The 12,319-nt window shown below is 48.2% G+C and overlaps 1 protein-coding gene across 2 annotated transcripts in view; it reads left to right on the forward strand.

Moving 5' to 3' along the window:
- Positions 1-441: 441 nt before the first annotated feature.
- The window catches only part of AP1B1 (adaptor related protein complex 1 subunit beta 1), a 54,854-nt gene continuing 42,976 nt past the window's right edge, over positions 442-12,319 (forward strand). For both annotated transcript variants that reach the window (XM_077761640.1, XM_077761642.1), the window contains exon 1: positions 442-583. The gene's annotated coding sequence lies outside the window, so the exon portion shown is untranslated. The remainder of the gene's footprint in view (positions 584-12,319) is intronic.

The following is a 12,319-nucleotide window of genomic DNA, read 5'->3' on the forward strand; positions in this document are numbered from 1 at the left end:
ATATAAGTTCCTTGGAGGTTCACGGGTTTACCCTTCCAGTCGATATTTCCAAAGGGCTCCACTGAAGGGCAGTAAGCGCTAGACTACTACAAAACAGCTCCGGTTTTGACTCTTCCATTCATAAGGTAAGTGATCTTGAGCAAAACCTTGCCTTTCTGAGAGGCTGAGATTTCCCGTCTCTCACACCAAAGAAACAGATGGCCCTTGAAGTCTGTCTCTACGACCTTCTCCATGTCCATCACCTTAAGCAACTTAGCGATTTAGGGGGCTCATATTTTCAGCGCTCCACGGGAGGCAGCACCACGGCTGGGGAGGGGTTAATTCCGTTTGCCCCCGCCCCCTCTTGGCCCCGCCCCCGGGCATCACGCCCCGCTGGGGTTGTACCCTTGACCCCGCCCCCAGGCCGTGCGTCCACCGGAAGTGCCCGCGCGCTGGCAGCTCACTTCCGCCCGGCAGGTGACAGCCGCGGGGCTCCGAGCGGCCGGCGGCACGGACGCACCGGGGGAGAGGGAGGACGAGGCCGCGGACATTTTGCTGGCGATCCGAGCCGCGCCGTGGCGCCGGGAGCCGTTCGGACCTTCGGGTGAGGAAGAAGGGAGGCCGGCGAGGCAAGAGAAGGAGTGGGACGGGGAGGCGGTGGTCCGAGATGAGGGGGTTTGTGGGGTCAGAGGTCATGGAGAGGACGGGGCGCTAGATGGGTGAGAGTGGCTTCCCAAGCCCCTACGAGGCAGAAGGACTGTGGGTTCATTCATTCGCGCCCACTTGGCCGCGGGCCTGAATCCCAGCCGCCCCAGCCCGCAGCCCCCTCCTGGGACGTCCTCTGGAGAGGCTCCTAGACTTAGGCCCTAAGGAGCCCGCGCCTGACCAGACGGGAAACGCCTCTTCGGGTCCTGGTTGCCCCCTTCACATTCCGAGGCCTCCCTGTCGTTCAGGGCCTTATCTCTTTACCAAAGTTCAAACAGAAAAAAAAAAAAATCAAGAACCGGCCCTGCGCCGCCTGCCCGGAGGTAGGCTTGGGCTTGATCTGTCCGTTGGCGCTTCATGGACAGGTTATCTGGGGACACCTGTAATCATGTTAAAAATACGAAATGCCAGCTACTGGTTATTGAGCTCCTGTTGCGTACCAGACAGTGTGCTAAGCACTTTGCACACAATACTACATGTAAACTTCATAACAACCTTCCTGAGGTTGTTGATATTCCCATTTTATCCACAAGGAAACTGAGGCACAGTGAGGTTGAATCATACATGGTAAGGTCAATCCTGTACTTTAGGCAGAGCCAGGTTCTTACTCAGGCTTCCAGGGGCCTGCAAAGTGCAGAGACAAAAGAGGCTGCAGCAAGGTTGGGGTGTAAGGGCTATTTAATATCATTAGCTGCCATTCTGTTTATTCGCAGCTGGGTACAGTGTGGTCTTATTACTCTGCATCTAATCTTCATAAGGAGCATTTGATTCACATATTTAGGATGAAGCGATCCTGCAGGCTATTGCTGTAAGTGATTACCTTTCAGAACAGAAGTGGAAATATTTCGTGACTATTGGAACCGTGAGATACAAAACAGGCCATCCATGAAGCTAATTTAGGAATATTCAGACCCTCTGTTAAGAGTAGTTGAGCTGTATTCCTTTTGGAATAAAAAGAGGAAGCACATGACACCTAGGAGGATCTTTGGGCCCTGGGTTCTTGAAGAATGTTCTCAAGGGAAGGGTCTCTGTGTCTCTGAGAAAAGTGCAGGTCCCTTGGCTTCTTGGCCGGGGAGAGCACATCTTGCTTGGGAGATGGTGAGGTCATTTGATGGCTGCAGGACTAGACTCTGTGAGTCTGAGCCTTATTCCTTTGCAGACATTCACTTGCTCCAGTTCTGCCTCAGTTTCCCTGACAGCAGCATGAGAAGGACCTGCTGCCTTTTTATCCACTCCTGGGTGTTAACAAGCCTTAATGAATGTGTGTGAAGGTTTCCACATGCTTCTGAAGAAAGCTGTGATATAATTACTCTAGTACCTTTTTTTTTTTTTTTTTTAACTCTGGTCTGTTCTCCTAGCTCCATTGAATTCACAGAAACTTAATATTGTCACCTTATCCCCATCCTTCCCAGGGAGGATTCGAGATGAGGCTACTTGTCACAGATGGTGGGAACATGAGCAAAGCTCAGAGCATCTGGCTCCCTGTCCTGAGTTGAGCCCACCAGCTTCCTCCAACCTCTTAAAAATTGTCATGGAGAGTAGCTTCAATAGTTCTCAAAGAATCAGATCCCTCAGAGGTTGTGGATCTCTGGGCAGTTGATGCCTACTGGGGGCCTGTGTCTGAGGAAGGCTGTCGACCCTGGTTTGTGGGGTGTTACTTCCTCCTGCAGAGACCTTTATGTACACAGGACTATCACCACCCTTCTCGTTTCACTTCCTAAAAGTTTCAGGACAAGTTTAGTCTATTGGTCCTGCTGGCTTTGGGCTTGGCCTTTCATCTTTTTCTGGTCGTCTTCTGAAACTTGCCATCTTGACAGCTCACTTCCCAGAAAACCCTCACGCCTGGCACCAAAGCCTGATGTGCTGACAGTGAGCAAGCGTGGCTTGGGTATGGGCTTTGCACGTTTGTGTCATGAAGGCTGAGAGGACATCTGTTACATGTAGATGTTTCTTTTTCTGAACAGGGTTTTTGTGTTTTTTGTGTTTTTGTTTTTTGCCTAAGATAGGTCACTGATAAGTGATCACAGCCCAGAAATGGTTTTTGCGTTGTTGGTTTGGTTTTTTTTTTTTTTTTTTTTTTTTTATCTTCACACAGAAGCAAATCATGTCAGAGAGAAAGTGTCACTTGAGCAGTTGGGAAATCCTTAAAAAAATAACCTGCTTGGGGGCGCCTGGGTGGCTCAGTTGGTTGGGCGTCTGACTTCGGCCCAGGTCATGATCTCGCGGTTTGTGGGTTCGAGCCCCGCGTCGGGCTCTGTGCTGACTGCTAGCTCAGAGCCTGGAGCCTGCTTCATATTCTGTGTCTCCCTCTCTCTCTGACCCTCCCCTGTTCATGCTGTCTCTCTTTCTCTCAGAAGTAAATAAAACATTAAAAAATTAAAAAAAAATAAATAAATAACCTGCTTGATTATCCATCAATGGCTCCTCATTGCCCTCAGGCTAAAATTCACATTCCTTATCATGGCCTTCAAGTCCTTTTGGGTGACCCCTGCCTGGCCCCCTTGCCTTATCTCTCCTACTCCCCACTTTTATCTCTTCCCAAGCTCCAGTCAAACTCAGCTGCTTGCCACTTCTACCACCCCCAGCTCTTTTTCCCTCTGTCTCTGCTTTGTGCTGTCCTCTCTGCCTGAACACCATTCCCTGTCACAGATGCCTCTTTCTTTGCTGGACCACTGCTTGGAGCTTCCTGTCTGATCATCTCCCCCACCTTGCAGGCCTGAACTTCCACCATGGCCTGTGGCACTGATCACGATGGGTTGTCATTGTCTGTTCGTTTGCCTGTCTTCTAAGTAAACAGCTCTTAATCTTTGGGGAGGACTTGTCTTAACTTTCTGGGTCTCTGGCACTTAGTGAAATGTCTGGCACCTAGGTGCTCAGTAAGTGTGCAGTGAATGAATGGAAGTTGCATTGAAGTGTTAGGATTCCTTGATTCCTAAGGAATTCAAAGCACTTTCCAGATGATCTCCTGTCCATCCTCATATCACTCTGGGGGATAGGGAGAAATCTGACTAGTGATAGGATTACTACTCTTGGGCTACTGTGGCCACCACCCAGCAACCACCAGAATGCTTCAGGACCTCTAGGGACCTGGAGTTGGGGAGCAGCAAGGGACTGCTGGTGGCAGCCACCCTCCCTAGGTGGTAGTAAGCATGGCTAGCATCATCAAGCACTTGGTGGACTGGGCACTGCTGAAGGCTTTGTGTGTATTGACCTGGTTTAGCCCCACAGATCCCTCAGGTGGGTGACATTGCAGTTATCATTTTACAGTGGTGGCATGCTTGTGCTTCTTGGGTTGTGTAGACCCGGTGTCACATCTGCTGTAGCCGCCTTTCCTCTCCCAACCCCTTGTTCTTAGATCATCTCCCGTTATTTAATGGAGCTGAGAAGGGGCTTGGCTGTGGTTTTAGATTCCCAAGCTTCATGCTTTTTGGGTCTAATTTAGCCTTGGGCTTGACCCCTGACCTTAGGGACCCCTTCCAGTTAAGGTAAGAGTATGGCTGGTTGACTCCAGAGTGCCCAGTAGCTGAGATGCAGCCAGATGACTGCTCTCTTCTCTGTGGACTTGAGCTGGAAGATGGATCTCAAAGCTTTACCACCAGTCCTGCACTGTTGATTTTCAGTACTGAAAACATTCATCAAAGCAGAGCTCTGCAGAGGACTAGACTTGGGTGACACATACTTTTTGCCACACCTAATTGCTTTTAGGGTCTTAAGCATATTGAGAGTGGAATGACAAAATTTCATTAGCTGGTGAAGCTGCTCCTGTGGTCTTCATTCTCTGATCTCTAAGGGCTGAGGGGCTGGATGTTACTTAGACACTTAGGACACGGCCATCATACATTTGGCATTTATTCATTCAGTATTTATCGGGCCCTGCAGTGTGCCTGGCACTGGGGTAAGTGTGATGATGGGTAAACAAGTCAGTTTCTGTGCTTGGGTTGCTTACTGCATTCTAATGGGTAGGGGTAGCGGGGGAGGCAAAGAGGAAATAGAAAACAAATGCAATAATTAGAAGAACTGGTAACCGTGAGGGAAGCCGGCAGAGCATCTAGCCCCTGTTGAAACGTAAGTCTGGTCTCAGAACTCCTGCTCAGAACCATCTAGCAGCTCCCACTTCACTCAGAATGAAAGCCAGAGTTCTTACCTTGACTTGGAAGGCCCCCTGCATTCTCCTCTGACTTCATAACCCACTCCTTACTCAGCCTCCCTGCCATTCTCAAACAGGCCAGGGACACCCCCACTTCTCACCGTCTTAGGCCTGGAAGGCTCTTTCCCCAGACACTGTCACCTGTCACCTTCTCAAGGTAGCCACCTGGTTAAATTTCAACCTCTTTTCCTCCCCTCCCCCACACTCTCTATCCTCCTTCCCTGCTTTCCTGTTTTCTTTTTCTCCATGGCATTTATCACTCTCTGAGATGGTATAGATTGTACCTATTTAGCTTGCTTGTGGTCCCTGTCTGCCACAGGGATGTGTGCTCCATGAAGGCAAGGAGTTTTGTCTGGTTTATTCACTGCTGCATCCCTAAGCACGTAGACCTGTTTGTGGCATGGGAGGTGCTCAGCCAGCCTGTGACTAGGAACAGGGGTGAGGGCGAGGACAGGAAAATACCTACGAGTGCAGGGACGGTGTCTTTGAAGTGATGTCATCTAAGCCGATATTTGAAGGATAAGTTGGAGCAGCCACTCTAGACGCTGGAGTGGATAATCTAGGCAGAAAGCTCAGCAAGGGCAAAAGCAGTGAAGAGCTTGACAAAGGAAACAGAAGGCGTGTGGGCCTAGAGGGTTACAGGCAGAGGGAAGGGCCTACGTGTGCTCACTTCACAGCTGTGTCAGAGCACCTGCCCCCAGCATTTCATCCCCACCTCCTGCAGCCCTAGTCTCAGAACGGATGCGTGTGGAGCAGGGGATGGCCATCTGGCCTCACTGAAGAAATGGCCTAGGGGCGCCTGGGTGGCTCAGTGGGCTAAGCGTCCGACTTTGGCTCAGGTCATGATCTCATGGTTCATTGGTTCGAGCCCCCCGTCAGGCTGTGTGCTGACAGCTAGCTCAGAGCCTGGAGCCCGTTTCAGATTCTGTGCTCCCTCTCTCTCTGACCCTCCCCTACTCACACAGTCTCTCTCTCTCAGAAATAAATTTTTAAAAATTTAAGAAAAGAAAGAAAGAAATGGCCTGGACCTTTCTCCCACTGGAGATGTTGCCACCGGATCCTCTCCCCCACTCTTTGCCCTTTCTTCTCTCTTTTCTTTATTTACTTGGCTTCCATGTATTGCCAGGGCTGGGGGTCTGGCATTTTCTACTTAAGTTTTGTCAAAATAGCTTGACAACCAGAACAGATGCATTTCTGATGCTGACACACCTGCTACATGGACCATGGGGAAGCTGGTCTCTAGCTGAGGTGGGCTTACAAAACTTGAAACTTCCCCAAGAGGAGAGTTGAACACTAGTGATTCAGACATTTATTGAGCACTACTATTTGCCAGGTAACAGTCTAAGAGCTTCACAGTAGTGAGTAAAATGGACAAAATCTTTATCTTCATGGAGCACATTATGGAGTAGAAAAAAATAGACTAAAAAATACATTTTATAGGGGCATCTCGGTGGAGTGACCGACTTCAGCTCAGGTCATGATCTGATGGCTTGTGGGTTTGAGCCCCACACCTGGCTCTGTGCTGATAGCTCAGAGCCTCCAGCCTACTTTGAATTCTGTGTCTCCCTCTCTCTCTGCTCCTCCCCTGCTTGTGCTCTCTCTCTCTCCCTCAAAAATAAATAAACTTAAAAAATGTTAAATAAATAAATTTTATAGTATGTTGCAGAAATACAAAAGAAGGAAAGAAGGATGGGGAGTTGGGGGGATTGGTTGGGGACGTATACACTTTTTTTTGAAGTTGATTTACATTAATTTTGAGAGAGAGAGAGGGAGAGAGAGTGGGTCAGGGGCACTGTCAGTGCAGAGCCAGTGCAGGGCTCAATCTCATGAACCGTGAGATGATGACCTGTGCTGAAACCAAGAGTTGGATGCTTAACCAACTGAGCCACCCATGCGCCCCAGGGATGTGTACAATTTTAAATAAAGTGGTCAAAGAAGGTGACATTTGAGTGAGATTTGAAAGAGGTGAGGGACTAAGCCATGATGCTATCTGAAGAAAGCCTCTGTGGCAGTGACCAGCGCATATGTGCAAAGGCCCTTAGGTAGAAACATGTCTATTGTGTTGAAGGATCAGCACAGAGGCCCATGTGGCTGGAACTGAGGGAATGATGGGGAAGACAGTGGGAGAAGAGTTCAAAGGAATAATGGGTGGGTGGTATGTATGTGTGTAAACGAGAGACGGAAGGGATATGTCTCATACAGGCCTTATAGCCCATGAGGCCATGGTAGAGATTTTGGCTTTTACTCTGAGTGAGACAGGGAACCATTGGAGGATTTTGAACAGAAGGGTGGCACTTTCTGCCTTAGACTGTAACGGGATCATTCTGTCTGTTGCTGAAATGAGTTGTTGGGAACAGTGTGGAAACAGCTTTGGTAGTGATCTTCAATTAGCAGTAATGGTGGCTCGGGGCCTGGTAGTAGTGATGGAGCTGGTGGAAAGCCGCTTTATGGATTCTGGATTCATTTTGAAGGTAGACCCAATAGGATTTGCTGATAGATTAGATGTGGGATATAAGGGAGAGTGTGTGTTGTCAAGGGCAACTGAGGTTTTTAACCTGAGGTCAGTTTTTATCTTGTTAAGCTTGAGCTACTGTCAGCTGTATAGACATTCAAGTTCAGATGTGTATTAGGCAGTTTGGATATATGTGCTGGGAGTTCATCGGAGAGGTTGGGTCTGGGGATGTAAACTTGTGAGTTGTCAGCGTATAGATGATACTTAAAGCCTTGACACTGGGCAAGCTTACCATAGAGGCAAGATAGTACTGGCGGGGAAGGGAAAACATACCAGGCCTAAGTTGGGGCCTCCAGTGTTGAAGAAGAGGGAGAGGAGGAAGAACCCACAAAAGAGACTGAGAAGGAGCAGGCAGTGGGGTAGAGGGGAGGGCAGAGAGCATGGCATCCTGGGATCCAGGGGAAGAAAGTGTTTCAAGGAAGAGGGGGTGATCAGCAGTGTCAAATGCTTTTCAGCGTGAGACTTGTCACTTGACAGGGTCACTGCATCTTTTGCCTGTAGGATCTAACATGCTGTGGCATCCGGGACCATCTGTGAATCTCCTCCTTCTTTGCCTAACGTCGTCTACGCCTTTCCTTTCCAAGTCCTTGCTGTCAGCCAGACAGGGGTTCTCACAAACTCCTGAACATGCAGGCTTGTTTTGGCCTTGGATAAGTCACTCCTCTCTCAGCATCTTTAATTCCTCACTTATAAATAGGGGCTACAGACCACTTAGCACAGAGCCTGCACCCCAGTCAGTGTTGCTGGTGGTTTAGCCTCAGTGGTTTAGCATCTTGTGGGTCTTTTCCAGGTCACCCTCAGGGCTCCTTTTCCAAATTTGAGCCATCTTTTTGTCTCCAGGCAAGCCCTTGTTCATCTAAGAGGGCTTCCCTAGATGTTCCCTCATTCTCAGAACCCTCCTTGTCCGAGCAGTGGTAGCACTTAACTGGAAGGCATGATCACTCTGCTGTTCACCCGCAGTCCGTTATCTGGCCTCTGCATCCGTAAGAGCCCAGAGCGAAAACTGTCCTTTGTCTCCCGGGTGCATGTGTGGGGCACAGTCCTAGTCTCAGAGCTGACAGCGCCCCACACTGTTACATTTGCTGAATGCATGACTCCAACACTTGACAGATCTTCAGAAAGTATTCCCATTATATAGATGGGAAAACTGAGATCTCAAGGCACCTTGTTTTATGGTCTTTGGCCTCTTTTCTCTTCATCTTGATTAAGTATTATTCAGAAGAAGCCCCTGTTACTTTCTTTTTTCTTGACAGCAGGTCTTTCCAAGCATGACTGTCTGTAGATAGTTGAAAACTGGCACATGATTCTAGAAATAGGTTCTAGAGACCCGGTGCTAGTACAAGAACATTTGCACATGGAATGTGCCTGCATTTACTTCCTTTTCATTTTGAGGCTTTAATTGCTAGTGGGTCTCAGGAGATTGATTTTGGCTAATCGCTTGTCATCCAAATCCCAGAAGGCCCATAACTCGGCACACTCACCCAGACAGGCTTTCACTAGGCACGTTACCAAACTTGACATTCCTGTTGTCCAAGCTGGATGGGCTGGCCCTAAAATAACCGGTCATTCAACGTTTGAGGGACTCTGCAGGGATGTGTGGCAATGTATTTCGTGTAACCTTTAGCTTGGAGAGTGTGTGTTTCCGCCAGGGCTTCGCTCAGACAGGAGAAGTTGCCTTGCTGGACAGAGTGGGACCTGTGACACCTGTTGAGGGTCAGGGATAGAAAGTGTTGGTGCTGCCATTTTCTAGCTGTGTGACTCCAGACAAATGCCTTGATCTCTCTGTGCTTCAGTTTCCTCATCAGTAAACTTGTGATATTATCAGCCGCTTCTCCACACATTCTTGTGAGGATTAAATGTGAAGCTCTTTATGTAGTATCTGGCCCGTGGTGCACATCCGTTTGCATTATGACTCCCACTGCCACCTTCGTTCTGAATTTCACGCCAAGCCTAAAGACGAACACAGCTTATTTTCTCACAGTTCTTGAACCGACTTGAAAGAGCCTGTCTGAATTTGGTGACCACATTGTCTCAGAGAGAAAGTCTGAAATCTGGTTTCTCTACTGCTGATCCACCTTTTAATCTTCAAGCTGACCTTACCTGTTTCCCTGTCTATAAAGTGAACTCTAGGACTTACCTGAGGACCTTTTCCTTTTTTTTTTTTTCTTTAGCTTTATTTTTGAGAGGGAGAGAAAGAGTACCCACGGGGAAGGGGCAGAGAAGGAGGGAAAGAATCCCAAGCAGGCTCCACACCACCAGCGTGGAGCCCCACATGAGGCTCGAGCTCACGAACTGTGAGATCATGACCTGAGCCAAAGTCGGACATTCAACTGACTGAGCTACCCAGGCGCCCCAGGACCTTTTTCTTTTTAAAAAGAGGCTGTCAGACAGGTGAGCAGCAGTGAGTGATGGCCGGGTGGTTGGTAGAATCATTATCTCTTATTATAAACTCTAGGCTTCCTGGGGCAGGCACCCAGTCCAGAGCATGGCAGAGCAGGGGAATATTTGTGAATGAATCACCCTGTGGCTTGGAGACACAACTGAAACATCCAAACGTGGGGGATGATTAAGTTTGGCTTTTCTGTTCTAAATGAAGAAGAAATACTACCACCCTAACCTCTTTTATTCATTTTTCCTAGTGTAGTTTTGACTGTCCTTGAGCTAACATGTACCTAACAGGTTTCTGAACAGCTATTCATCAGGCAAGGGTTTAACAGTGACAATTAAAAAAAATTTTTTTTAATGTTTATTTATTTTTGAGAGAGAGAGACAGAATGTGAGTGGGGGAGGGGCAGAGAGAGAGGGAGACCCAGAATCCCAAGCAGGCTGCAGGCTCTGAGCCATTAGCACAGAGCCTGACACGGACCTTGATATCACGAAGTGTGAGGTCATGACCTGAGCCGAAGTCGGACGCTCAACCGACTGAGCCACCCAGGCGCCCCAGCAGTGACAATTTTAAACAGCACTGAAGTTGGAAGCCACTAACGCAGACTTTCAGGGATCATTTTTCCCCTGCCCAAATATCCTTGAATTCAGAGATGAGTCTTAGCAACTGGATCAGACCTTGCCAAATACCTCCTTCCCCTTTCCCCTTCCCAAAGCTGCTTCTCTGGCTCATCTCACGATACTGATGGTCTCCCTTGTTGATTCACTGAGTGCCGACTGTGTGGAGCGCACTGTGCTAGTGCTGCCAACTTGTTGCCTCTCATCCGATTGCAGAGCATAGGTTGTCTGGCACGAGTCACTGCCCTGAGCCTAGAAATGTCCTTTCCCTGGCTGTTGGCGGGCCATTTGGGGAGTTGCTTGGCTTGTTACTATTTTCCTTCCTACTGAAGCCCTAATAAGGTTTGCTGGCCCTGATGCATTCTGCATTTGTTTTCTCTTGTCCCTTGGAAACGTCCTCTGTCATGCTATGAGAATGATCATGCTTCACTTCCTCCAGTTTGATACCCTGGAAGAACACTCATTGGTGAGGAGTTGGATTTCTCATCTAGCAGAGGATCATAGAACGTGAGTTGTGGGAGGGAGCTTATCTGTCATTTAATAGGCTGAAACTGTTGTCCGTGGAACTGTGGGTGGCCTGAAGGGCCCCTGGTGAAGGAGGGGAGTTGGGCATACTGGAATGAGCTAGGCTGTAGGTCCCCCAGTCTTATGTCAACTAGAGCAATCCGTTTTTTTTTTTAAACAGTTTAAAAGAGAGAAGGGGCTTGAAAAGCCATTGATCTGGTTGAATTCTCTTGTTTGACAATTGGAAACAGTAAGGCTCAGAGATGAAAGGATTTGCCCAGGGTCATCCAGCTGTTGGTAGCAAAGCTAGATTTCCTGGCAGCTGTCTTGGCATTGGGTCAGCCTTGCCGTGTGTGTTGAAAGTTATCCACAAAGGCTTATGTCCCTGGTCTGCCCCGTCATCACTCTCTGGTCTCATCAGAGAGCCCTCTTATCTTGATTTGTTTTAGGCCCCTGATTTTGTGGCTTCTCTGGGAGCCTTTTCATTCATTTTGTCAGCAAACATTTGATGAGCTCCTGGAATGTGCCAGGCATAGTGCCAGTCACTGGGTTGAGAGCATTAAACAGGACAGATCCCAAATCAGAGTCATGAGGAGGGCTGTGGAGAAGTCCATGATATGATTGAGTCAGATGTCTGGAGACCGCTCCTCTGGGGCAGCAGTGTTTGAGCTGAGACTGAGGATAAGCATGGAGCTGGGAACAGTGCTTTGGACAGATTCCCCGCTGTTTTCTAAACTGCATCATATTTGGGGCACCTGGGTGGCTCAGTCAGTTAAGCGTCTGACTTCAGCTCAGGTCATGATCTCACAGTTTGTAGTTTGAGCCCCGCTGCAGGCTCTCTCCTGACAGCTCGGAGCCTGGAGCCTGCTTCGATTGTCTGTCTGTCTGTCTCTCCCTCTCTCTCTCTGCCCCTCCCCTACTATGCACATCGATGTCCATACGCTTTCTCTCACTCTCCCTTTCTCTCTCAAAAATAAATAAACATTTAAAAAAAACCTGCATTAAATTTGAAAGAGTTGATACAGATTTGTGATGAGCACTGGGTGTTATAGGTAAGTGATAAATCACTAAATTCTCCTGAAAACAGTACTACACTATATGTTAACTAACTTGAATTTAAATAAAATCTTGGAAGAAAAAAAAAAGGTGATATGCATAGGATATAAAATTCCCAGGATATAAGCTGTTGAGTGATGAAAAGTCAGCCTCTCACTGTCCCTTGGCAATCCAGCATCTTTTCTGGAGGAAACTACTGTTAACTTTTCTTGTTTGCCCTTTCTTTCTTTTTTTAGTTTTTAATTTTTTAAATGTTTGTTAATTCTTGAGAGATAGAGATTGACAGCATGTGCGAGGGAGGGGCAGAGAAAGAGGGAGACACAGAATCTGAAACAGGCTCCGGGCTCTGAGCTGTCAGCAGAGAGCCTGATGTGGGGCTCTAACTCAGGAACGGCGAGATCATAATCTAGGCC

Source organism: Crocuta crocuta, unplaced genomic scaffold (genome assembly GCF_008692635.1).
Source record: "Crocuta crocuta isolate KB4526 unplaced genomic scaffold, BGI_CrCroc_1.0 scaffold348, whole genome shotgun sequence".
Lineage (NCBI taxonomy): Eukaryota > Metazoa > Chordata > Mammalia > Carnivora > Hyaenidae > Crocuta > Crocuta crocuta.